The sequence below is a fragment of the Zalophus californianus genome, chromosome 7 (genome assembly GCF_009762305.2).
Source record: "Zalophus californianus isolate mZalCal1 chromosome 7, mZalCal1.pri.v2, whole genome shotgun sequence".
NCBI classification, from domain to species: domain Eukaryota; kingdom Metazoa; phylum Chordata; class Mammalia; order Carnivora; family Otariidae; genus Zalophus; species Zalophus californianus.
The window spans coordinates 33,359,814-33,387,108 of NC_045601.1; positions in this window are offsets into that span (position 1 = coordinate 33,359,814).

A 27,295-nucleotide genomic window follows, 5' to 3' on the forward strand; every position below is an offset into this window, starting at 1 on the left:
AACAATTTAGTTATTATAATTTTATAGTGCTTTAAAATTTTCTAAATATTTTTGGGGTGCCTGGGTGGCTCAGTAGTTAAGTGTCTTACTCTCGATTTCAGCTCAAGTCATGACCTCAGGGTTATGGGATTGAGCCCCACATTGGGCTCCGCACTCAGTGCAGAGTCTTGCCCTTCTCCCTCTGCTCCTCCCACGACTCACGGGTATGCTCTCTCACTCTCTCTCAAATAAATAAATAAATAAAATATTTTTAAAAATTTTTCTAAGTGTTTTTGCATAGCTTATTCAATTTAACCATCAGAAACAAGTTTTGGTTGTGAGCACTAGACTTTTACTATTTCTTTAGAGACTTCTCTGAATGACAGATCCATGTCAGTAAGCATCCTTCTGTGTAAGAATGACCTAAGAACAATCATTGATCTGGCTCACCAAATAACATTTGAAACCATGTAAGATCAATAGAATGGAGTACATGTTCTTTTCTTGTACCAACCAGACTTGTAAATACTGAGGCAGTGTGAGCTAATCCTCCCTAAATCAGTTGAGCATGGATGACTGAAATACTTTAATTGTCAGGGATTTATTTTTAAGGGTGGTCTTTCTGTCTCCAAGGCATTTACCGCAATGCAAATCACCCAAAGAGACAAACAATGGCTGATCACACCTGTAAGTAAGGCCAGCTTTACTCCTGGGTACTTTAAATATTAAAAAAAATTAATTAATTAAAATAAATAAGTATTCAGTCTACTCACTGCCCAAAATGAATTCTCTGCCTGGCCTTGGAATCTCAGGACTGAAGCTTTTAGGGTGTCAGGGAGTGAATCATGATATGCAACTCATTGCCCATAAACAGTGATTAGATGATATAATTATAACGTACTTGGAGATGTCCTATGGCAGTGACTACAGCCAATGGTGAATGTTATCTGAGGATTAACTTCCCAATTACTTGGGCAGAGGAACCTGACCAGGAGTAGGGGCTAAAGGTACAATGTGTTTGCTGATGTCCCAGATTCCTTTTACTGTGGTTTGAAGGAGCTTACAATTTAGTAGGGAGACAAGTTACTTTAATGTATGGAGTGTTTTTGCTAAAGGAGGGTCACTTTTCATAGCTGATGGGTTGAGAAGATGATTGAAACTTTCTGAAGCATCAGATCTGATCTTAGTCCCAAAGGATGCATGAGAGTTGGCCAGGTGAAAAATGAGGGCAAGGGCATTCTAAGCAGAGGAAACAATGGGAGCAAAATCATGGAGGCACAAAATGGGAAGGTGGTTGTAGGGGACTATAATTTGGAGTTAATAAAGTGGGAAATACAAAGCAAGGAGTACTAGATGAAGCTAGAGAGGCAATATATTATCACGAAGAACCCATAGCAATAGACCTAGCTAATGATGGCCTGAATTGCGATTGTGGAAATAAGAATAGAGATCACTTCTGCCTATGGAGACCATGATCTCTTATTCACAGTGGTTGTCAGAAGTTCAGCTGGGAAAAAATGTAGGAGATCAGAACATGCCACCCCCAATTATGCCACTTTGGCGTAAGATTATTTTGAGCTAAAGACAATTGAGAAACAGCAGATGCCAAGAAAGCTCTCTGCCCTGCCTATCCATTTGCCTAAAAGCAGAAACTTAATTTCCATTTGTAATGGGGTCTCCCACTCCCATACCAGGAAAGGAAAGGCAACTCTTAGATTCCTAATCACCAGAGACAACTGTAGACTCAGTAGCCAGAGAAGCGCTGAGAGGCCTCTACATAACAAACGGGAAAATAATCCTACCTTCCATTAGTTTCCCACATACATTTACCTTCCCACAGTCTGCTGCTCCTAAAAGCCTAAACCCTTTTTCCTTTGTCTTGTCACTTCTCTACAAATTTATTGGTCTTTGTTAAGATGCATCTAAGCCTCAAGATCTAACTACCCCTTTGAGCTACTCATCATCAAGATTCTCCCACATTCATGAGCACTGCATATGTGAAAAACTATTTTTCTCTTGTTAATCTGTCTTTGGTCAGTTAACTTCCAGTTCCCCAGCCAGAGAACCTAGGAGAGCGTAGAGGAGGGTTTGTTTGTTTGTTTTTTCCTTTACAAAGGCAATGTCTTCCGAATAGCTCTTCTTATTTGTTTAAACTTCAAATTTAACCAACTTCAGAAAGAACAAAGCCAGAGCAGTTCATTTGAAAATCTACAGTGGAAATCAGTGCATCCTTTTTACCTAACCCAACACGAACAGCTAAAGGAATATTCATGATGGGCCATTGAGTCTTCCTGCCCAGACTCTGTGTGGCACACGTCTGGAAGGAAGGCTCTAATGTGAATGGTGCTTCCTGCAGCTGTAATGCACCTGCCCCTCTTTGGAACCGAATTGACTTGGACATGAGAAGAAACAAATGTAAGCACAGAGTTTGTAGAAATTGGACTTCCTTCAAGGCTTCAAAATTCACCCCTTAAAAACACTAACCAGTGGGTAGAGACATGAAATTATTTTATATACTCTATCTAGTGAGCTCAATTTCCTCAGTAAAATGATGCTATTGTCTAAGATAATCTCCAGAACCTTTTGTTTAGAAGAATCTGTACTGACGGGGATTGATGTGTTTCCTATTGTTCGCAGTCATAAGAGTTATCATTCAAATGAAAGTAGAGCACAACTGACCCTTCTCCACTTCCCCACCCCAAAAAGGTTTCAACCTTTTTATAGAGAATTTCTTTAAAAATACAAAAGATGGTATATATATTTTTAATTGAGATATAATTGATATATAACATTATATTAGTTTCAGATGTACAACATAATGATATGGTATTTGTATACATTGTGAAATGACCACCACAATAAGTCTAGTTAACATTTATTGCCATACAGTTACAATTTTTTGTGTGTGATGAGAACTTCTAAGATTTACTCTGTTAGCAAATTTTTTAAATTAAATATTTTCTTTATTAGATTTTATTTTCCTGGGGCACCTGGTGGCTCAGTCGTTAAGCGTCTGCCTTGGGCTCAGGTCATGATCCCAGGGTCCTGGGATCGAGCCCCGCATCGGGCTCCCTGCTCTGCGGGAAGCCTGCTTCTCCCTCTCCCTCTGCCCCTGCTTATGTTCCCTCTCTCACTGTGTCTCTCTCTGTCAAATAAATAAATAAAATCTTTAAAAAAAAAAAGATTTCATTTTCCAGCTGTTTTAACTTAATAGAATTTTTTTTCCCTTAATTTCAGACTATATCATGCCTTTTGGCTAAATGATGATTATCTTTCCAGCCCAATGGCCTTTTTCTGTCAATGGCAACTAAATCCACAAAGGCGATTTGCTTTCTAACTATTTGAGATTCTTGTTTTCCCATTGCACATCAGAAATTTTGCTCAAGTCCACCAAATTTTGTTAGGAAAATTTTATTCGGTAAGCAGGATCCAAAATCCCCAAATTAAAATGCAAACATCTTAGGGGCATGCCAGCTACAAGGTGTTTTATTGTGTAATTACTGTAGGGCTTTATACATATTGAAAAGCTAAAAACCAGATCTTTTGGTCTGTTCTGTTTTGTTTTCTTAAAGTGTATTTTTTGGGTTCATGTCTCTTTTTGTTCTGATGTGTGACTACATAATTTTTTATGGGATTTTATTTTATTTTATTTTTTTGTGTTTCAAGTTTTTATTCAAATTCTAGTTAATATGTAGTGTAATATTAGTTTCAGGAGTAGAATTTAGTGATTCATCACTTCCATATAACACCCAGTGCTCATCACAAGTGCCCTCCTTAATACCCATCACCCATTTAACCCTTACCCCCACTCAGCTCCCCTCCAGCAACCCTCAGTTTGTTCTCTATAGTTAAGAGTCTCTTTTATGGTTTCCCTTTCCCTCTCTCTCCCCCGCCCCATTTTCATGTTTTGTTTCTTAAATTCCACATATGAGTGAAATCATATGGTATATCTTTCTCTGACTAACTTATTTCGCTTAGCATAATACACTCTAGCTCCATCCACATCATTGCAAATGACAGGATTTCATTCTTTCTGCTGGCTGAGTAATATTCCCCGATCAAGGAGCCTCATGCGGGGGCTTGATCCCAGGACCCTGGGATCATGACCTGAGCCGAAGGCAGATGCTTAATCGACTGGAGCCACGCCGGTGCCCCTTCTTCCCATTTCTTAACTGGTTTATTTGGCTTTTGGGTGTTAAGTTTGATAAGTTCTTTATATATTTTGGATACTAACCCTTTATCAGATACGTCATTTACAAAAATGTCTTCCCATTCTGTAGGCTGCCTTTTAGTTTTGTTGATTGTTTCCTTCACTGTGCAGAAGCTTTTTATCTTGATAAGGTCCCAGTAGTTCACTTTTGCTTTTGTTTCCCTTGCCTCCAGTGACAGGTCTAGTAAGTTGCTACAGCTGAGGTCAAAGAGGTTGCTGCTGTGTTCTCCTCTAGGATTTTGATGGTTTCCTGTCCCACATTTAGGTCTTTCATCCATTTTGAATTTATTTTTGGGTATGATGTAAGAAAGTGGTCCAGTTTCATTCTTCTGCACGTTGCAATCCAGTTTTCCCAACACCATTTGTTGAAGAGACTATCTTTTTTCTATTGAATATTCTTTCCTGCTTTGTCGAAGATTAGTTGGCCATTGTTAGCAAATTTCATATATGCAGTGCAGTACTAGTGATAGTCACCATGTTGTACATTACATCCCAGGACTTACTTATTTTATAACTGGAAGCAAAATGTTATCTTAAGACCATTGCACCTGCTTTGAAAATGCAGCTGTAGGCTATGTAGCCGTGAAGGAAATACCATGTGAAAGGTACCTGAATCGGCCGTTCTAGGTGTAAGAGGCTGACTCGCCTGAGACCTACGGCTGTAAATCTTGTTCTGGCTTCAAGGGTTTTCTGCTTACAATTATGTTGTTTAGAGACTAGAGATCTGTATTAATTTGAAGTAGAAAACTGCATGAAGCGTTTCTGTTTAAGGTGGGCATTTTGTATAGAGTTCGACCTTGCTGTACAATATTACTCTTCCCCTTATTCCCCAGCTGATGGCTCTCCTTTGGATGAGGAGGGCAGTCCTGTCTCTCTCAGAACTATTGTCTGAAGAGCAGCATCAAAGACTGGCTGTCTTCTGGGTCATTTTGGTTTCTTGTCAAGTCATGCCTTTGAATGATTTCTTCAAACAAGGAGAAATTCTCCTCTTAATGTTCCATTTCAATTTTTTCTCATTGTCCTCTTCAAAGTGACAAATGTTCCTTTGGCTCAGTTTTACTTTATACTGCTGACAGGATGAACAACACATGGGCATTTGACTTGGTGCTCAGGCGGCTCCCCACCCCCTGTCAATCCGAGGGCCATTCATCTTTGCTCCCACTACTTCCCGGAGTGATAGTGGGCTAGGTGACATTTTAAAATTAGCTCACTTTGATTTATGAATGGGCTTTATTCTTTCATCTCTAATAAATGCATTAATGCCATTTTCCTGTCACAGTTCTGGCAAGCCCTTCTATTCATTGGTATGCAATTTTCCTAGATTGTGTGTGGGTAACAGTGGGAGAAGGGAGGAGGGTATATGTGGTTATTATGTGGAAATAAAATGATAAGGCTTCTGTAGGCAATAGCAAATATCTGCAATCATTAAGTTAAGAATCACATTAAAGTTGAGCCATGGAGTAACTCTGAGACTATATGAAGATAAAGAAAGAGCAATTTTCATTATGGCTCTCCATTCATTACGAGATAAGTAAATTTCTCAGTAGCTTAGGAGGCCCTAAAGGATCCTGTCCCATGTTACACTGTCTCCTATTCCTGTCTTCTTTTTCCCTTCACTCCAGCCACACTGGCCTTGCGTCTCCTTGGACATGTCAGGTACACTCTGCCTTAGGGCCTGTGCATTGGCTGTTCCTACTGCTGGAGTTTTCTTTGCTCACATATCTGTCTGCCTAACTTTGTCATTTCCTTCAGATCTTTGCTCAAATGTCCCCTTCTCATTGACATCCTCCCTGCCTACCCTATCCAAATGGCCAGCCTCTCTCCTACCGCTCATTTCCAATATTTACTCTGCTCTACTTTTTTCTTTTCTCATAGCACTTGTCTCTTGTGAAATATTAAATAATTCATTTATTGGCTATTTTTGCCTGTCTCTCCTGGGAATGGGTGAGAGGGGGAGAAACAGGGTTCTTGGCCTGTTTTATTCACTGATATATCCCAGGTGACTCAAACAGTGCCGGGGATATAGTAGGCCCTCAGTAAGTATTTGTTGAATAAAGGAACCATAGGAGCCTGGGATGTCTTTCCTGTCAGCAGTCCCTGTGTGGCCTCCCGCGTCTTACCCTATATTTGTTCTGGTTTAACTTGAAATGACTTATTTAATGTCAACATTTCCATATAGATGACAGACTCCCTTAGCACAGGACCCTATCTCTTTCATTTTATTTCTTTGTATCCCCAACATTTGCATAATACCATGAAAACCATACATACTTAACTATATGAAAAAAATATAACATGGATGATGATGAATTGTGATGACATTTGTTATCTATTTCCTCGATAAGTGATTTTTTTTAAAACTTTAGTCTTAAGTTAAATGTTATGACCACAACTCAGGGTAATTTCCACTGTCCTTCCCAGGTCATTAGATATATATTAATGTGCCCTAGACCAGATATCTAGAAAAGCTAGCACTTCACTTACACCTTAAAATGACCCAAAGAAAATAATCTTTAATGTGTAAATGGAAAACTGTTTAACAATGTTATATGCATAACAATGCATGTAATACATTTTTTCCAGATAAAATTTCCCAGGAAATACTGAAAGAGATTAAATCGAGTCTTACCTTCTACTCTAAAGTAGCTCTTGGTGACACTCTGGCACATTGCCCTGTTTTGTTTCCTTAAGGCACTTGCCTCTCACTATGTTACACTTTCTTGTTAGTTTGTCTCTTCACTGTAATGGTAAGCTTCATAGAGGATGTATTCATTTTCTAGGGCTGCGGAAGTAAGTGATCACAAACATGGTGGCTTAAAACAACAGAAATGTATTATCTTGCAGGACTGGAGGCCAGAGTCTGAAATCAAGGTGTTGGCAGTGCCGAGTTCCCCCTGAAAGCTCTGGGGGACAGTCCTTCCTTGCCTCTTCCAGTGTCTGGAATGATATAAGAAAAAAAAGGGGCATAAAATGCAGTGGACCCTTAGACTTCCTGGCAGATATGAAATAAAATGACAGTTTGTTTGTTCAGATCCTATAGGAACAGGGAGAAGATACTTTTGAGTGTATCAAAGGGCAAAGTCCTTTAGAGCAAAGCCAACTCGGGCTTTGAAATTTGAACCCCTTAACTCACCTCTCATCTCCCTGTTGCTTTCATTCTCAAGGAGGAGAACCACCAGGAAAAGGAAAAGATGATCAGGTGCCAGTGGTGGACTTGTACTGGGAGGGAGTTCATAATTGCATGTATTAAATGGCGTACCAAGAGAAAAGGGGGAGAGGCATCCATAGGGCATCGGGTTCTGGGTTGCCCTTTCTGTAGCTGCCACTCCGTCTCAGCTTTGATCAGGCACAGTTAAGTCCGCTGGACGCGCTGGACGCGGAATGTGGTTTCATTCCCAGGGGACCTCCCCTCTAGTTATAAGTCCAACATAAGTGAAAGAACATCGAATGCTGTTCTTATGCGTCGTCATATGCGCTGCATTGTGTGGCAGAGCCTGAGGGCAGAATTGAGAGAAAAGATTAGAAGAGGGCAGTAACTTCAGAAAACGTAGCGCTTTAGCTGGATCTAAAAAAAATGGTTCCAGCATAGCTATGTGGAGGCTTTCCTGAGGAGGGGAGGCGGTGAGAAAAGAGGAGGGGGCTGGGGTGTGCCCGGGGCACGGATGATGTGCACGGCTCACGTGTGGTCTGCGGGGAGACAGGTGAGTCCAGCCACGGCGGGAGTTGGCGCATGTCATGGGCAATCAGTGGAGCTATGTGAGGTGAAGAGAAAGGATAGCAGCTTCATTTTAAAAAATCGGCTTTCTTTCTCATTGAAGATGATTAGAACTCATTTTGGCCTCTGCTCATTCCTTTACCTCCTAACGTGGTCTCTCTGACAGTGGGCGGTTGAGAAAAAAAAGAAACGTCTTCACTTATCCTAACCAGAGGAGTTCTACTATTTTGCTGTTTTTTTTTTTTTAAGCCATGATCTTTGAGCAATCTTTATCTGTGAACTTTTCAGCATTTTGCCCTCTAAATAGTAGCATAGGTCACAGTCTGCTTTTTATCTTATGAATTTTTCCATTTCTCTTGTGATTTTTTTTCCTCTCTTAAATGTCCATTTTATTAAATGCAGTCATGTAGCAATTCCTGTTTCTTGTCATAGTAGATTTAGTTCGTTAAAACGATTTGGCCACAACCTATTCCAGTTCTGGAAGTTTTTCTAAGGCATTAATGTTCTCGAGGATAGAGTTCACTGTTGCCTGTTGCCCACCCTGTAGCATTACACTTGAAATGAATGACAACTCTTTACATATTTCCAGATCCTCAGACATCATTGGCATGAGTTCCATGGCAATTCTCTTCATATAGTGCCTTGGAAGCTGAGGTTTTCAACGCTCTATTAATTATTTAAGCACTGGAGCTGAAGAATCATTCAAATGGATACTCAAAACAAGTGCTGAATCTTCGGATTCATTTGTTATTTTAGCCTCCTTACACTTTCAAAACAATCTGAAGTGCAAATGCTCTAAGAATCACGAAAATCAGGGTAAAAGTACAAGGGCCAATTAAGAAATTAATGGGAGATGATTGCATCTGGAATTTAGACTAAGATTCATGTTAACATTGAGTGCAAAATAGCAAGCCAAACCAAAATATGACAAAATAAAAAATAGAGCTCTCATCTGATAAAAGGAAAAACAGACCAAAAAAAAAAATCTCTTTAATCAAGAGAGATGGATTTTTGTTCCGGCACTAATTTATTGTCTGAGTCAAGGAATATTGACCATTTTGGATGATATATCAATGGTTTCTTAAAAGATGCAGAAATACTCTTCATTTGATCATTTATTATGTTACAGATCAAGAAAAACCAAGGATATGATATTAAATTCCATGTTGAATGTTTTTTAATTAAAAGAGAAGGGGACTAACATTTAATAAGAGTTATGGCAGACAGTGTTAATTACCTTTCAAATGTCAATTCTCCCTTTTCTTGTAAAAGAATCAAGTGCATTGTGACCAGTGGAGAACTAGGTTTTTCCTGCCTCCTTAGTGTCAGGTATGGTCTTGTGACTCAGTTCTGGCCAATGAGATGAAAGTGAAAGTTCCTTCCGGGAAGGTTCCCCAGAAGAGAGGGGTGAATTCTTCCTTCATTGTGCCCAGCGGCAATCTTGACCAGGAGGTAACTTTGAAGTTTGAAAATAGGAGGCGTCTGGACCCCTGAAGACTTCTGGAGGTGTCAAAGCAGCCCTGGACCGCCTACCCTGGGACTTCGTTTCTGTAGGAGAATGAACCTTGTGTGCTTAGCACACTAGAGTTGGGTCACTTTTGCTAGTAGCCAAATTAAATTACTCACTGATATGCACAGCCATGTAGTGTCTGTTGCTTCTCCAGTGGTATGTCCACATTTTCTCAACTCTTCTCTGAGTCATATATTACTGACTTATAGCGTTTGTGGACCTGGCTAAGGTCCTAAGACTATTTAGGGGACTTAGAATTTGAACTCCATTCTTGTCTGCATGCATTCAAGCACTGATGTTTCCAATACAGTTGTGATGGATCTGAAGGCTTGCTACAGGGGCTGAGCTTAGGAGAGCTGGTGTCTCTCTCAAGCTTTCCTTTTGAATCTCTAAGAGGAAGCTTTCCTTTTTGAATCTCTAAGAGGAAGCATGGAAAGAGCTTTGCCCATGTATAATAAAGGTAGACTTCAGATCCTCTGGAACCCATGTGTTGGGAGTATGACAATCAAAAGAGAAACTCTCCAAAGAAAGAGGAAATGGAGGAGTCCAAGCATTAGCACCTGCTCTTAAGCTCTACAATAGGCCCTGGAGATTCTATATTTTATTTTGCTAAGTGAGGTGGTAGTGCTTATCTCTGCCCTTCTTACCTCTAAGAAAATTGTATCACCTGGCAGACTGATTTGTAGAAAGACATGAGGAAAGAAGAGGGATGGTGGCTAAAAAGCTAACTGAGAACAGCTGTCTAAAGTGCATGGCACACAAGAATCATGGTCAATATCCTTCTTCCCACCCGCCCTCATTCCCCCGTGGTTTCCTGACCACAGGCCTCAGCAGCACTTGCCAACCTACTGCAAAATCGTCTAACTGGCCTCCCTCTGCTGGCCTCTGGCCCACTCCAGGCATTTGTGGGCACCTGCACGGGAGTCCCTTTTCCAACATAAATAGGAATCTGTTGTTCCCTTTCCTTACAAATTTCTGATAAATCCCATTGCCTTCAGGGTGGAGCCCAAACTCCTTGGCCTGTCATCTCGCCCCTTCATTCTCCAGTTTTGTCTTCCATCACTTCATCCCTACATTCTAATGTTCACCCCCGACCCCCCACAGGTCACATTGAGCTTCCCCTTTTGCAACATTGTCTTTTACACCCAGCCAGTTTCAGGCAAACCAGTTCTGACAATATCCCATTAGGACCAGGCTATTTTTGAATTTAACTTACATGGCTCATTTATCATGTGTCTGAGTCCCACATCCCAAAGGTCTTACCTTTGCTATAAAGGTGCCAGTGTTACCTTTATTGCCCCCTTTTCTCCCGTTTTCTCTAGTGATTGTAACAGAGGGCTGTAGCTTCTCATAGTGGCAGTTTATTTCTCTTGACATTGGGTAATATTTGCAATATAAGGGTGCCCCTGAACAACCTTGAGGCGCTGCTCCCTGTTCATTTTTTTCCCAGCTGAGTTGGCGGTATTGCTTTTTTGTTATTCTCCAAAGAATTTGTTTCCTCGGTTTATAGACAACATACATTTGTCTCTTTTTTTCCCCAGCATTTCAACTTCATTATTTATTACCGCCCCCCCCCAAAAAAATGATTCATTAACTCTCTAATCCTAGCAATGCCAGCAACTGAAGACTGCTCTAAGTTTAACCTGTTTGTTGGACAGAGAGGAAGTATCAATTTTGAGGGCATTCTGGTGCCCTATAGTCCACCCATGCCCTCTAATTTAGGAGAGCTTAATCTATTTCCTCTTAGATGTCACAGCTCTCTGGGGTTATTTTAAATATTTGTTGAAAGAGAGTGAGTACTCAGAGTACTCATCTCCACTTGATGCTTCTCTAATGCTCCTCCATGCTGATAATTTCCAAATCTGTCTCCCTGACATCAGTATCAAGCTGCAGATGCCTATCTTACAATCTGTTGGGCACTTCCACCAAGATACCCTGCTGGGACTTAAAATTTAATGTCTAAAAACAAGCTCTCAACATCCCATATAACAAATGACCTATCCTCCAGAGGGATGTAGACCCATCAATGGTGCCATCTTGGTCATAATTATCCAGGCAATTTCATCAGCCTCTTTCCTGTTCAAAAACTACTTACAGAGTGGACATTAAAACTCATAAACTTCACATTCAAAGCACTCTTCAGATTAACCCTGATATCTTTCCAACTTCACGCCCCACTATCTCCCCCTATGAATCCTTCACTGTGGTCAGGCATGTATTTACTACTACAGAGAATATGTCTTCACCGTATTTGTTTAAGTACTACTTCTGCAGAAATGTCCTCCTTACTCTAATCGGAATGAAGTCGGGGAAGGTTTTGCCCCTTCCACCACAGAATTATCCTGACTCCCTGAATGATTTTGTCTTGACTCCTTTATATTTTGAGTGTGTACCATTTCTTTAGTACGTATTATATATATTACAGAGGATTTAATGTGACTTCGAAAAGTTAACACAATGTAAGACTAATGATGAGAATGGAACTCTATTATAAAGAGCAGGAAGAGATGTTAACAGATAATCTGAGATGAAATATTTGCTATAATGGGTCACAAATGTGGCTGACTTCCCAAGCAGCTGAGCCAAACTGCAAGCACATTGAGTTATATCATCCTTCTTTCATGGCTTAATTTTAGAAAAAGGAAGCACATGAAAAAGTTCCATAGAAAGCAACATTTTTCAGGAACGAAACCTCACGATACACTTACAGTGTGAGTCTTTTTTTTCATAGGTAAATCTGGTTCGCAGTGAAAAAGAGACAAAGGTGCTTCCTCATGATATCCTCCACTATCAACCCTTTATAAAGAAGATAGTGTGAAATTGAAGAGCTGAGATAGTGTGGTTTTGGAACTGCACTTTCTGTTGATAGAGAGCTTGGGGAACCTAAAAGAATGGGTAGTTTACTTGTCCACTTGACTCTGGCATATTGGATATAAGGGAGCTTTTGGACTGCAATTGATTTCTCTGACAAGTGCTTATTCTGCATGAAGTCTATGTTGCTGATAAAAGTGCGAACCATATGCTTAGGGACCAGATGTACAGAAGGCACAGTTGTCATTCTGTTGTGAAAATTTAGAAGAGAGTTGTCTTCCACCCAGACAGTCAGCCTACTTCATCTCAGATGACCAGAAATGGAGCCAGCTTTCCTTCCCCTTCAAATAAAAAACAAAAAACCTGTATTAGGACATGAGATCGTACCTATAAAACTGTTACAATAATTTTACATATAAGTGAGTCTATGGAAAAAGTCTAGAAACAAAAAATTAATTTTTTAAAATTAAGTTTTATTAAAATGGTAGAGTTCTGGGGTCAATGATTTCTGGTCTTAAAATTTGCTCAGTTGTTAAAAAACAGACTCTTAGCTCTAGAGAACAAATGGATGGTTACCAGAGGGGAAGTGGCTGGAGGGATGGGTGAAATAGGTGAAGGAGATTAAGAGGACATTTATCATGAAGAGCACTGAATAAGTATAGAATTGTTGACTCACTATATTGTACACCTGAAACTAATATAACACTGTATGTTTACTGGAATTAAAATTTTTAAAAAGACAAAAAAAATTGCTTGGTTAAGATAAAGCTTGCAATGAATAAAAATGTGAAAAAAGCTTTCCAAAAAAAAAAAAAAAAGAAAAAAGAAGATGAAAAGAGAAAAGCTTTCCATCTTCTCCAGCTAAGTTAGTTAGATGAGACCCAGAGTCAGCTTTAATGTGTTTAACAAAAAATGTTTCTAGCAACAGCTTATATTTGACACTCACATCTCTCTGCCTCCAGTGGAAAGACTAACCCAAGGCAAATGAAATGAACCGAGTTTGTTCTCTTCCCTCCTGGTCCTCTAAATAACGTCCTTTCCCTAATACTCTTGAAGGATCTAATGCTAGTTCCCGGAGGATCTTTCTTCTCTCTACCCAGGGCTCACAGGGGCATAGACAATGTTTTCTGGCATTATTTAATTAGCAACAACAATATTTAATCCCCTAATACTTTTATTTGATGTCTTAGAATTTACCTCTGTGCTTTCTTCTTTTTCCCTCTGGAGATAATACGATGTTGGACAGGACATGACAGGGCAGAGGAAACAACAGTGATACAGCATGTCCTACAATTTGTTGCAAAGTTGGTGAATATCCATTACTGAGGAGTTAAGATAAGGTGATTCTGAGGCTTTGCTTTCTGGTGATTTAACAATTCTAGGAGAGATCTATGAGAACGTAAAAGATTGGATACTTCGTTATTTTGCTCATACAACTTTTGTCTTTGTTTTGGTTGGGTATTAACTCCACGTTATTGGGAAAGGATCTTGTAGATCTCTCAGTTCTCTCCCCTTCCTCTGGCTACCCTGACTCTCTCTGTTTGGGGGAGAGTCTAGTCATTACTGTGTCTTATGGTTTCCTCTGGAACATTCTACCCCTGGGTACCCTCACAGCCATGAAGGTTTTCTTTCACCTTCTAAGTGCCAGTGATAACATCACCTCAGAGATACTTTCTATAGTAATCTAATATAAAATACCCTTTACTTTTGTATGCCCTATCCAATTACCCTGTTTTATTTTCTCCATATCTAAGAACATGGATTATTGCTTGCTTCCCAGTGTCTTTCTCCAATCTCCCACTAGAATGGACGATTTTCTATCTTGTTCATTGCTGATTTCCAGCTCTTATAACAGTGCCTAGTACACAGAAGGTGCTCAATACATACTTATTGAGTGACTGACTGCATGAATATAGGAGACTCACCTTAGTGGGGGCAGCTCTCTGATAAGGGAAGTCTTGAACTGGCAGACAATGGAACAGTGCATTTTCATCTCACTGGAAAAGGTTCGCAAACTTAGAACACTAGTATTGTAGACAAAGATAAAGAATAAAGAGGTAACTGGGGTAGAGTGCAGGGACCCCTGAACAGGTGCTTTCTGAGCATATGAATAAATGTAGAAGAAGAGAGAGATAATTTTATTTAGAATGTGATATAACTTACAGAATAAAAATGAGACTACCAACCTACCTGGTCTTATAGATATCTTTTGAAAAATTTCTCTTTTAGTCTTGTCCAGGCCCTTCCATAAATATTCCTTGAATGAATAAATTAACAAAAGAAATGTAAGAGGCACAAAGCATAGACTTTGGCACTTTTTTTTTTTTTAAGATTTTATTTATTTGACAGAGAGAGAGAGTGAGAGAGGGAACACAAGCAGGGGGAGTGGGAGAGGGAGAAGCAGGCTTCCCGTGGAGCAGGGAGCCTGATGTGGGGCTCGATCCCAGGACCCTGGGATCATGACCCGAGCCGAAGGCAGACACCCAATGACTGAGCCACCCAGGTACCCATCTGATCCTTTTTTGAACACTTTTCTCTATTCAACAGCTTAAGACCTGTTTGAGCCAATGTGGAGATCAACTTTTTGGGAGGGTGGGACGTGTAATTGTTAGCATTTCTTGAATCATACTGTCAAGAACTGCGAATGGTCTAAGTGTTTAGCTAAGCTTAAAAACAATACCTACTTATCCTACTTGCCTATTTCTGTTTCCTGGCTAAATTCTGCCAGAGTAGAAGATATGAGACTCCTGGATTAGAGATAAAAAAAAACTTTATCTCTCACAGCAAAAGCAGGAGCCAGAGACTGGTGCCCCAGAGTTGCACAAGGGGGTGGCCCAAGTGGACCTAGATGGAAGCTTTGGCCCTGCGGTGGGCTGCATTATAGGAAAGGAACATTGAACTTGGGGAATCTGCCACTTTCAGAGTAAGTGGAAGCAAGCCTGCTCTTTGTCTTGGGTAGTTGTCACTTCTCTTACAGTTGCAAACTCAACCCTGAAAAAATGGCTTGGATAAACAGTGGTCAGAGCCTTGCATTCTTGGGCCATCCAGCAAGGAATTACGGGGGAGTTCAGGGCCAATAGCGGATTGCTTCTCCCAACAAGTACTACATGAGATGTGAAGAGAGGTGAGTTTTGATAGACACACATGGCAAAGAGAAGATGGAATGGTTGATTAAGTAACACAGTAAAGGCTGATAAATGTTTAAAATTCTTTCTTAACACCCGAGAAGGAAGATACTTGAACATTTGGAACCTTGTAATTCTAAATGGTATATTCTATACTCAGATTCATAGTGAGAAAATTTTCCTTTAGCAGAATTTCAAAAACTATGATTCCTGAAAATATGATTCCTAAGTTCAGATCATGGCATTTTCCTCCTTCCCTCACCCCTAGCCTCTGGCAATCACTAATCTTTTTACTGTTTCCACAGTTTTGCTTTTTCCAGATGTCATCTAGTTGTAATTATACAGTATGTAGCCTTTTCAGATTGGCTTCTTTCACTTAGTAATATATATTTAAGTTTCTTCCATGTCCTTTCAAGGCTTGATAACTTTTTTTTTTTTTAAAGCACTGAATAGTATTCCATTGTCTGGCTGTACCATCATTTATTTTTCCACACATCTACTGAAAGACATCTTGGTTGCTTCCAGTTTTTGGCAATAATGAATCAAGCTGCTATAAACATCCATAGGCAGGTTTTTATATGGGCATGTTTTCAATTAATTTGAGTAAATACCAAAAAACATGATTACTGGATTGAATGGTAAGAGTATGTTAGTTTTGTAAGAAACTGCCAAAATGTCTTCCCAAGTGGCTGCACCATTTTGCACTTCCACAGCCAATGAATGAGTTCCAGTTGCTCCACATCCTCACCAGCACTTCCTGTTCCAGACTGTGGCCGTTTTAATAGGTATGTGGTGGTATCTCACTGGTTTTTAAATTTGCATTTCCCTGATGAAATACAAGGTGGAATGTGGTTTCATATGCTTATTTACTATGTATTGTCTTTGGTGAAGTGTCTGTTTGGCCTTTTTGCCCAATTGTGAATTGGGTTGTTAGTTTTCTTATTGTTGAGTTTTAAGAGTTCCTTGTATATTTTGGACAACAGTCCTTTATCAGAGGCTTTTTATTTAAAAAATATTTGCTTTATTATTAATCTTTTCTTCTGTGTTGTGTATTCTATTGGTTAATTATGATTGAACAACCACAACTCAACAATGTCAGCTGCAATGTAAAAGCTGAGTTTGCCAAATTTAGAAATTTGCATGAGAGGGTGTAGGTGTGGCAGAAAAGTAGGGTGACACAGGGAGGATGAAACAACACAGCCTTTTAAAAAATGTCATGTTAAAATAAAATTGCCTCTCTAATGAAGCAAATGACACAGTCTTTGTGTGTGTGTATAATGTTGGAAAACCACAATTTTCTGTCCTGATTTAGATTGGGATCTTTTTAAAATCTTACTAAGGTATTCCCAAAACTCTTTAACAAGGGAATTTTTGCGAAGCAGTTTTTTGATCAATTTGCAAGATTAGTTTTGCCTGAGCTTAACTAGGTCATGCTTTCTAATCTCTTCTATCTCAGCAGAAACAAATTTTATCAAAGGCCAGACAGACCAAATGTGAGATGTGCTTTTTAAAAAAAAAGTGGGTTTGGAATGTTAACAAATTAGTTTTATCATTTTAAATAGTTTCAAATTTAAATACCAAAGCGCTTGAGTAATTGGGCTCTCACTGAGATCACTAGTCCATTGTGATTTATCTTTCTTCTGAACACCTGAACATGTGAAGGTCTGTAGCGTAGATTTGACAGTTGCAATTTAATGATTTATTTTGGCAACGTTGTGTTGTCTTGGGCTGTCGTTTAATTTTCCAAATTTTCCTCTCCACTACAGAAAGAAAAACCCTTGTGTATTAGGGCTTTTCAGAGAGACAGAACTAATAGGTTTATGTCTATACAAACAGGACAGATTTATTTTAAGGAGTTGGCTTATGGAACTGTGGGGGTTGGCAAGTCCGAAATCTGTAGGGCAGGCTGGAAATTCAGGTAAGAGTTGAGGTAGTCTTGAGTCTGAAATCTGAAGGGCAAGCCAATAGCCTGGAAACGCAGATGGAATTTCTGTGCTGCAGTCTCAAAGCTAACTTCCTTCTTCCAGAAAGTTCAATCTGTTCTGGAAGCCTTCAGCTGATTGTAAGAGGCCCATTCACATTCTGGAAGATGATCTGCATTATGTAAGGTCAATTAATTGTAAATGTCGATCACATCTAAAAAACGCTTTCAGAGCAACATCTAAACTAGCATACTATGGGTGTTGCCTATGGTGCCCATACCCGTGGGCACCATAAGCCAACCTTATGGTTAATTTATGCTGACACATAAATTAACCATCACACCTTGAGAACAGGAGTTATAGATTCTACTTCTTTGTGGTTTGCCACAGTATTTATTGTTTGTTGGATAAATATATCCTGGGTAAGTACACAATGGCTAAATGAATATTAGTTTGTCTTCTGAAAATTACATGTATTACTTCATAAATGAAAATGCCAGGGCGCCTGGGTGGCTCAGTTGGTTAAGCAACTGCCTTCGGCTCAGGTCATGATCCTGGAGTCCCGGGATCGAGTCCCATATCGGGCTCCCTGCTCAGCGGGGAGTCTGCTTCTCCCTCTGACCCTCTTCCCTCTTGTGCTCTCTGTCTCTCATTGTCTCTCTCTCAAATAAATAAATAAAATCTTAAGAAAAAAAAAGAAAATGCCAGTGGTATCTGATGTAGGAAAGATGTTAGGGTTTGAAGCCGACAGCCAAGAAAGAATTCTTGAGACATCTTTGGTGCAAAAAAGGTATTTTATTAAAGCACGGGGACGGGACCCGTGCGCAGAAAGAGCGGCTCAAGGGTCATGGGAGTGGCCCATTATATACTTTCAATTTGGGAGGGGGTTAGGGATAGCGTTAAGTCTCTAAGAATTTTGGAAGCAAGGTTTCCAGGACCTTGAGGGGGCTGGCTATTCTTGGGAAAAGGTCATTTAATTACTGTCTAATAAAACCTTAGTCATGAGACCCTTCAGATGTATATCAGTGGATCATTTGCTTGTGGGATGATTGCCAACATGTATCTTGGGAGGTAGAGATAAAGGAAGTTTCCAAAGGAATTTTTATATGTTAAAGTAGACTTACAGGACCGTGGGTTTGGGCTAAGATTGCCTTTTGCCCTTAGTGAAGAATTAACACTGAGGCAGTTGAGTCCCTCGAGGAATGTCACTGTGCCTATTTCAAGGACTTGTCAATGTGCTGTAGATAGTAAGGAAATATAGTAATTTTTCTTCTGTGTTTGTTTCCCACATCAGTATCCAGATATAATTTTTAAAGATTTTATTTATTTATTTATTTATTTATTTGAGAGAGGGAGAGAGAGAGTGTGCAAGAGCTGGGGAGAGGAGCAGAGGGAGAGGGACATGGAGCCCAACCCGGGGCTCGATCCCAGGACCCCAAGATCATGATCTGAGCCCAGATCAAGAGTCAGATGTTTAACTGACTGAACCACTTGGGCACCCCCAGATATAATTTTTAAATATTACATGTACAGGTAGGCAATACCAGTATTTATTCTTTAAAAATTAGCCTCAAATAAGTTCACTGGGAAGAAATAGCATTTTAGGAAATGGGAACAACATGCACGATTGAAGGCGTGAAAGAGACCTTGCAGGCTCGGGGGGTCGGGTCTGGGAGTGCTCCCAACAGACTGTGTGGAAGGTCATGATGCTGTAGAGGCTGCTGGGAATCAAAGGGAGAGCTTTTCACTGGAATACAGGGTGGCCACTAAAGGATCTTGAGCAGGAGAGTGATACAATGACAGTGGTTTTTTAAGAATCTGCATCTGATGACAGTATATGGACCCAGAGACAATGAGGCCGACCAGGTCAGTTCAGGTCCTCCGAGAAGCAGTGGCTCACACTGGGGGTTTTGGAGGAGAGTCGCTGTGAAAGATAAAGGAAAGATAAAGGGGAAGGTAGGAAGAGCCTTGGGACCTGCACTGGCTGACAGGATGGCCACTAGCCACACGGGACTAGTGAACATTCGCAACGTGGCTAGGTTGAACTGAGATGTATAAAACACTGCCTGGAGTTCTAAAATTTACCACCTAAACAGAAAAACAAAAAACCCACCACACATATGAGAATGTCAAGTACCTCCTTAATGACTCTGAAAATTTAACACTATGTTGAAATAATATTTTGGGATAAATAAAAGATATCATTCTTTTTAAAAATTTTTAAGATTTTATTTATTTATTTGACAGAGAGAGAGCACATAAGCAAGGGGAGCGGCAGGCAGAGGCAGAGGGAGAAGCAGGCTCCCCACTGAGCAGAGAGACTGATGCGGGGATCGATCCCAGGACCCTTGCATTTTGTACACGAGCCCATTTGCACTCTCTTTGAGGACAGAACCATTTCTCATTAGATCTTAACTCCCAACACGAGACTGGCTTATCAATTTTAAAGGCCATATACATTTTGTAGAAATAATCTTCTCTTGAATGGAGAACTCAGAATGGAAATCCTTGGAGTTCTACAGTGTTCTCAGCTTACTGGGTGCTTTTTTTAGAGAACACAGACTAAGCAAGAACTTTGCAAGTCACAGCCTCAATTTTGGCGGAGTAATGGCTCTAGAAGAGCAGCAAGTTTTAGTGTCATGGAGGGAGGCATTCAAAGGCAAATACATTAATCTATCCCAGAGTCTCCTTGACTTCTTTCCTGTCATTGAGTCTTAGAAAGTGAACAAGTTTAGAAGATTTTGAGCTCCAGAGGATTGGTCTCATCCAGAGCTCAGTGTTGGAAACTCTCCACACAAATGGGGCTAAAAAGTCATAGCCACAGGACAAACAGCAGTCGCACATAAACCGGATATAGCTGCCTCAATTACCATGACAAGGACTGGTTTATGAGGAGCCATGAAGACGCAGGACTCACATCTACTTCCAAAGAATCTGCTGAGGGACGATAGTTGACTGCCTCCAGCTGATACCCCTGTGGACACCCCACTGCCTTCCCACCCAGGCCACATTTCCCCCAGGATGGCCCCAGCCAATGACTGAGTATGATGGGGGTGCTGGTGCTAACCCAATCCTGCACAACATAGGACATTCCCAAAGGCCAGCCCTTGCTCAAGGACTCCCCATCAGCCTGACTCCAACTTTCTTAGACCAGCAGCCTGCCTTCCTGCCCCATCCTCCTTCCTCTCTCCTATCACAAGTGTGACAGCAGAACTGACCAGAAGAAAGATAAAGTGAGTGAGCCACATACGTAATCTCAAATTTTCAAGGAATCACATTACAAAAGGAAAAAGAAACAGATGGAATAAATTGCAATTATAAATATATATATAGAATATCTTTGGGGCGCCTGGGTGGCTCAGTAGTTAAGCGTCTGCCTTTCGCTCAGGTCATGATCCCAGGGTCCTGGGATGGAGTCCCACATCAGGCTCCCTGCTCGGCGGGGAGCCTGCTTCTCCCTCTCCCGCTCCCCCTGCTTGTGTTCCATCTCTTGCTGTGTCTCTCTGTGTCAAGTAAATAAATAAAATCTCAAAACAAAAACAAAAACAAACAAAATGCAAGGGATATAGCTTTCTCCAAGTATGGTTTTTTTGTGAAGCAGAGTGATTGCAAAGAGGAGACATTTAGATGCTATGGTTTTGGATGAAGTCATCAGTCCTGTTAGGAAGGAGATACAACAGTTAAAAAAAAAAAAAGATACTTTAAAATGTAATTGGAACTATATCCTTACCTTGCCCTGAATTGTCATTCTTTCTCTCTGTTGACATTAAATCTTGAAAGAAGGGGGAAAAAGTTTATGTCACAGGTAAGAAGCCCCAGTAAGTGAATTCCCCTCCATGAAGTAAAGAATTATTCTGTAAGAGTAACAATCATTAAATCATCATTAAATAATAATGAACATGGTAGTTTATGAATATTATTGGGTATAGAGGAGAAAAAACTCTTGTGTATATTTTCCACAAATTTTAGACCTGTCAACATTGACTTTAATCCATAAATAAGGCAGTAGAGTTTAGTGAATAATTAAGGGTTTAGACTTTGAAAATCCATCAGGCTCCCTCACTTAACATCTGGCCATGTGGACTTGAGCAAGTTACTTAGCCTTTCTGAGCCTCTGTTGATTCAGCTGTACATTGGAATGTTTATGGTACCCAGCCCATATGATTGTTGTGAGAATTGATTGACATACAACACATACAAAATGCTCAGGAAATAGTTGTTAATATTATCTGAAGAGACAGGAACTGCTCCAAACCATCAGCTATTCAAGCAAATGTCATCTTTCTTGTCTTTCTAACTTGACGGCAAGTTTCCACCTGCCAAGGTTAGCAAGAAGTCCAATGTAAATCAAATGTCAGGCTCCTGTCCTTGCCCTCTATTGCATAAGAACCTCCAGAGCTCATGCGATGCAGGAAGAGGTGGATAGTTCCTGGTTGTACACCAGGGGGCTGCCATCACCTTATTGCATTTGAAAACACACAGCTTTGATTGAATCTCCCTTCTGTCTGTGACCAGGCTCTTAAGACGAGGGTAACCACTGGCCCTTGTTTGCCCAGGATTCTCTCAGTTTTACATCGAAAGTTCTGACTCCTGGGAACTCCCCAAGAGCAAACAGGGTCAGTGTGGTCACCCTTAGGCAAGAACCCAGGTCTACTCATTTTTGGCCAGCTGGGAGTGGCTGACCCTAAAATGGGAATGATTGTATGAGGCCTGAAAGCCTGGGTCCTGGCACCTACCCTGGAAACCAACAAGGTCACTATAACTGGGCCACACCCCTCTTCCATTTATTCCCTCCCCTTTCTGATGGTCCTGTTCAATGCCTGATAGACCTGGGATCTGAAAACAACAGTTGATTTAAGAGTTGCCTTCCTGGGTGCCTGGGTGGCTCAGTTGGTTAAGCGACTGCCTTCGGCTCAGGTCATGATCCTGGAGTCCCGGGATCAAGTCCCACATCGGGCTCCCTGCTCAGCAGGGAGTCTGCTTCTCCCTCTGACCCTCTTCCCTCTCATGCTCTCTCTATCTCATTCTCTCTCTCAAATAAATAAATAAAATCTTAAAAAAAAAAAAAAAGAGAGTTGCCTTCCTGGCAGAGTACCTCTCCTGACAATTCTCGATTACGTTCCGCAGCTCCACAAAGGGATGGTCATGTTCTCCATGTCAAGGACTCAAAGGACTGACTCCACTGTAAAATGTGGGCATGTGGGAATGGGGAGCAGTAATGCTAGAGTTGAACACAAGATAGATAATTTCTCATTAGACGAACTTTCACCCTGTTGCACCACTGCCACCAGCATTCTCAAAATTGGCCTTGCCTGTATATGTCAGGCTGGCTCATTAACCCAAATCTCGCCCAGTACTTTCTGTGGGCTTTTGCTGCTCTTTGACTTTATAATAAAAACTCTAGTTTTGTTTGCTGCAAACACCCTAAGTTTCTTCCAGAATGACTTCCTGTCAAAACCCAAGAAGGGAATGGGATGGGAGGGACTATTGGCAGTCCTGACTTGTTTCCTTGCCTCTGGCTCTTCCTTCTCTAACCCGTGCTGCAGGAATGTCAGATTAAGCTTCTGTTTTGAAACACGGCTGTAACCAAGGCTGTGAGTCTGATCCCCTTTTTATCTTTTAAGTTTATGCTTAGGTTAAATTTCGCATCTTAGCTTGGCAACTAAGGGCCTACAAATGCTTGACGTAGCCTTCCATTCAATCCTTCTCTCTCATAATCCTCATGATGAAACTTCCAGAAAGACAAGGCAAGTCCTGCTGGCCTGGCCTTGCTCATCCTCATCTCAGTGGTTAGACCAGCTGTATCTTTTCCTTCTTATGCAGAATGACCCATCCTTCAAAGATGAGCTAAGGCTGCCCCCTCCCTGAAGGCATCACGGACCTTTCTGTTTCTCAGGTCCCTCCCTCTCCTAGAGCTGGAGAGAAGAAGCTGGGCTCCTAACCTGGAAAATGGAGTAAGTCTGGAGAGGAGGAGAAGATGTCAGATGGAGTTGAACTAGCTCTTTGGGGAAGTTTCCTGGTGTAGATGGTAGGACTTGATACTTCAAATATTCAGGAAAGCTGAAAACCTCCATTCTTTGACACATGCATTTCAGACTCAAATCAGAGGAAACTTTGTGTTGGTCCCATGTTGTCATACCCATGGATTGCTGATCATCTGCACTGTGTGACACCAATGCTACCTAACGACTTCAACACTTGTCATCCTTTGGCTTTTCAATATCTAACTTCGCTTTCCTGATAGCACCCCAACTACCATTTGGGGAAACTCCCATTATGTAGTCTTGGTGGCAGTTAGTTCCCAGAAGCATGTGACATAGGTTTAGCTTAATGAGTGCTTTGCAACTTCAGTCTTGACAGAAGGACCTAGAGCTGGTTGGGGTCTGTCTTTTGCAGGAGCAGTAGCGGTGTGTGCTGCCCTGTCCGTCCTTTGACTATGGTGGCCTAGCCCTCAGGCCCTCTCCTGTCTCTTCACGCTTCTCAGGGCCGATCCTCCACTTCCCATCCTTTCTGTGATGCCAGATATTCCAGTAATTTCTCTTGTTTTGCTCGAGATGTCCAGATGTGGACATCTTTCTTTTATTTACGTACAAGAATTTTGGCTTGGGTATTAAAGAGGGCACGTACTGCATGGAGCACTGGGTGTTATATGCAAACAATGAATTATGGAACACTACATCAAAAACTAATGATGTAAGGTATGGTGATTAACATAATAAAATAAAATTAAAAAAAGAATTTTGGCTGATAATAAATATAATTGTAATATTAATCACCATTATTTTTATAATGTTAAGCTAACAATTACTGAGCCCATTCACAATGCCAAGCACCGTTCTTAGCCTTTGTATGTCTTAAGTCCCTCATCCTCATAAGGGCCATTGAGGTAGGTGCTATTGTCCTGGTTTCCAGAGGACAGTTGAATGCAGAGAGCTTGCTCAAACTGCCTAATTTGAGCCAGGATTTGAATCCACCCAGTCTTTTAACCAGACTATTCAGAAATTTGTATCAGAAAGTGGAGTTTTAAGTAATAGACCTGTAAGGAAATGTGGGGAATTGGAGACAATCTCAATCTGAGATAGTATAGAGGGAACTGAATGTCCTCTTATTTTTCTGGGGTGGTAATCCAGTAGCCCATAGCTTACAATGATAAGATAGTGAATGAAATGATTGCCTGTGGACATCTGTGTTCCAGGATCCACTGGAGGAGAAGGTTCTGGCAGGCCATGTTGTCACCACCATAAAAACAGTATGAGAGATATGAAAAAATTGATGGGTAGTTGCTTCTAATAACGTTGGATGGCTTAAAGCCAGAGAGTGATAAACTCAAATCTCTAAATTCTCAGTTTAAGCCATGGAAAGAAATTTAGGGATGTTCTGTAACCACGATGAAAGAATTTATTATCTTGCAGCTTTTATAAAGCTGTAATAGCCAAAATTCAGAAGCAGATTTTTGATCCTGAAAGATGCCAAATGACATCAATTCAATAAATGTTCCGCTGTGTATGTCATTTCCATCCATCAAAGAAGAGGCAGGCCTTGGACAGTAGAGTGGGGTCCATTGAGAGGACTCGCATCTGAAGCACCCAAATCCTCACCCTATACTGTATGGAGTTTCTGTTTCCCAAGGGCACAATTTCCGCTTCCTGCTGTGATGAGATTGTTCTTCTCTTGTTTCAAGACTATTCTTTTGTCTGAGGGAGGAGTTCTTGAAGGAAGATACCTATTCTCTAAATTCCCTATCTGCCTTGGGCACCTGGGTGGCTCAGTTGGTTAAGCAACTGCCTTTGGCTCAGGTCATGATCCTAGAGTCCCGGGATCGAGTCCCACATCGGGCTCCCCGCTCAGCGAGGAACCTGCTTCTCCCTCTGGCCCTCACCCCTCTCGTATACTCTCTCTCTCATTCTCGCTCTCTCAATAAATCTTTAAAAATAAAAATAAAAAAAATAAATTCCCTACCTGCCTTAACACTTCGCTTTGCAGAGAAATAATAGGAGTTAAATCCCAACATGACTGAGCGCAAATTACAAAATCACTCCTTTGATGAGAGGATTTATATACCATAAGAATTCCAGGGCTTTGCTAATGTTATGGGAAAATAATCTGTAGAGTATGTGGGGGGATGGGGGGTGGTGCTTGACACATCAGTGGTAATATAATTATATATCTGACTGAATTTTTAAAGATGGATGCGCTTACCAGGTATTTTTGCATTCAGAGCAAGCCTGAGTAGACATATGTGGTTCCAGTAATTTGTTTGGCTCATTAACCCAAACCTGGTTTCAACTCTAGCCCACAAAATATTGGGCCTGATGAAAACATTTCTTGACATAGAATAAAAGAATGTGTTATTTTATACATGGGGTGTGTGGAGTGATCCCTTGGGAGCATCTTACCCAAATACATCATAAATTGTCTTAAGAATCTACTACCTTCAACAAGGTCTTCAGATATACATTGGTAAAGGAAACACCATTTCTGGAATGGGCTCTTTTCTGAAGACTGGAGATTCTGGTAGGAGACCACACAGTAGAAATGGGCTACCTAATTTCACGGTCAACTGGGGGATCCAGAGGTGGCAGAGACCATGTAACTACACTTAACTATCAGAGACAAAATGGGCATTATTTCCAAAATGGTCAGTAGGGTCAGCATCATAGTATAAATGGTCTGACCCAAAGAGATTTTTTTATATAGATTATCGATACTAGGGTCTGTGAACTAAAGGATAATTACTCCTAATAATCTGCTTGCAATTTTTTAACTTCTTATCCCTGCATGCTGGGTTTAGCCGATTCAAATGCTTTAGCCTAAAGGTAGGAATGCTTCCAACTTGGATACAACAATGATGTTAGTGAATTGGGTGCCACACTGTCCTGTGCCCTTGGACTTTCCATGCCCTAGGACTGTCCATGTCCATCAGGCCCTAAGACTATCAGGATCAAAAGGGATTACCGTGTTGTAGAATTGAGAAAGAGGCCTTGGCTATCAAAGAAAAATACAGTTTTATTCTTAATGGTGCCAGGGAAGAGCATGAATCAAACCCATGTGGTCTCTAGGAGCCTCCTCCTAATGCAACCTCCTACATACAGTACCTCCAGGGGCTCAGCTCCTCAGGTAATAAGTTGTGGGTAACTCAAGAAAGCCAAGAAGTGGGCACCTGGGTGGCTCAGTCGGTTAAGTGACTGCCTTCGGCTCAGGTCATGATCCTGGAGTCCCGGGATCGAGTCCGGCATCGGGTTCCCCGCTCGGTGGGGAGTCTGCTTCTCCCTCCGACCCTCCCCCCTCTCATGTGCTCTCTCTCTTATTCTCATTCTCTCAAATAAATAAATAAAAATCTTAAAAAAAAAAAAAAGAAAGCCAAGAAGTGCAACCACCTATGCTGACTGAAGCAAAGGGAACATGGAAAGTGCCAAAGAGAAGGAAAGCCAAAAATCGATGGGTAGCTGCTTCTGATAACATTGACTGTGGAATATCAGCAATAACTTTGATTATTTACAGAAATTAGGGCTAGAAACTCAACTAAATTTGACTTTCTATTCTATCATGTGTACATACTTAACAGGTAACTCTTCTTTCTCCTCTCTCTTTTGCCTACTTTCTAGGATGAATTCTTTTTTTAAGTCACATGTTGCAAATGTGGGAAACATACATCATCTGGAGATCCTGGATTAAGAGCTGGGAAGCAGTAACTACTTAATTTAGACATTTCCCTTTGGGAAGTAGTGAGGGTGTTCTCTATTACGTTTGTGTTAGGCAGGAAAAAATTTGTGGGCCCACACGGGGAAACTCTAATGAACACTTGTGATTTTTTCACTGTTCAATCTTTAATACTCCTTCCTGTTTGCACCCTACTCTCCATTTTGGGAGGACTCCCATCGTATGTAGTCTAGCTGGAGACTACCTTCCCTTTTGGAAGCAAAAGGAATCAGGTCCTTGCCTGTCCCTGCATCTTACTACTGCATGGGACTGGTTTGACCAGGTAGGCACTCCTTCTGGAACTTTCAACCTTGAGAAAATGCT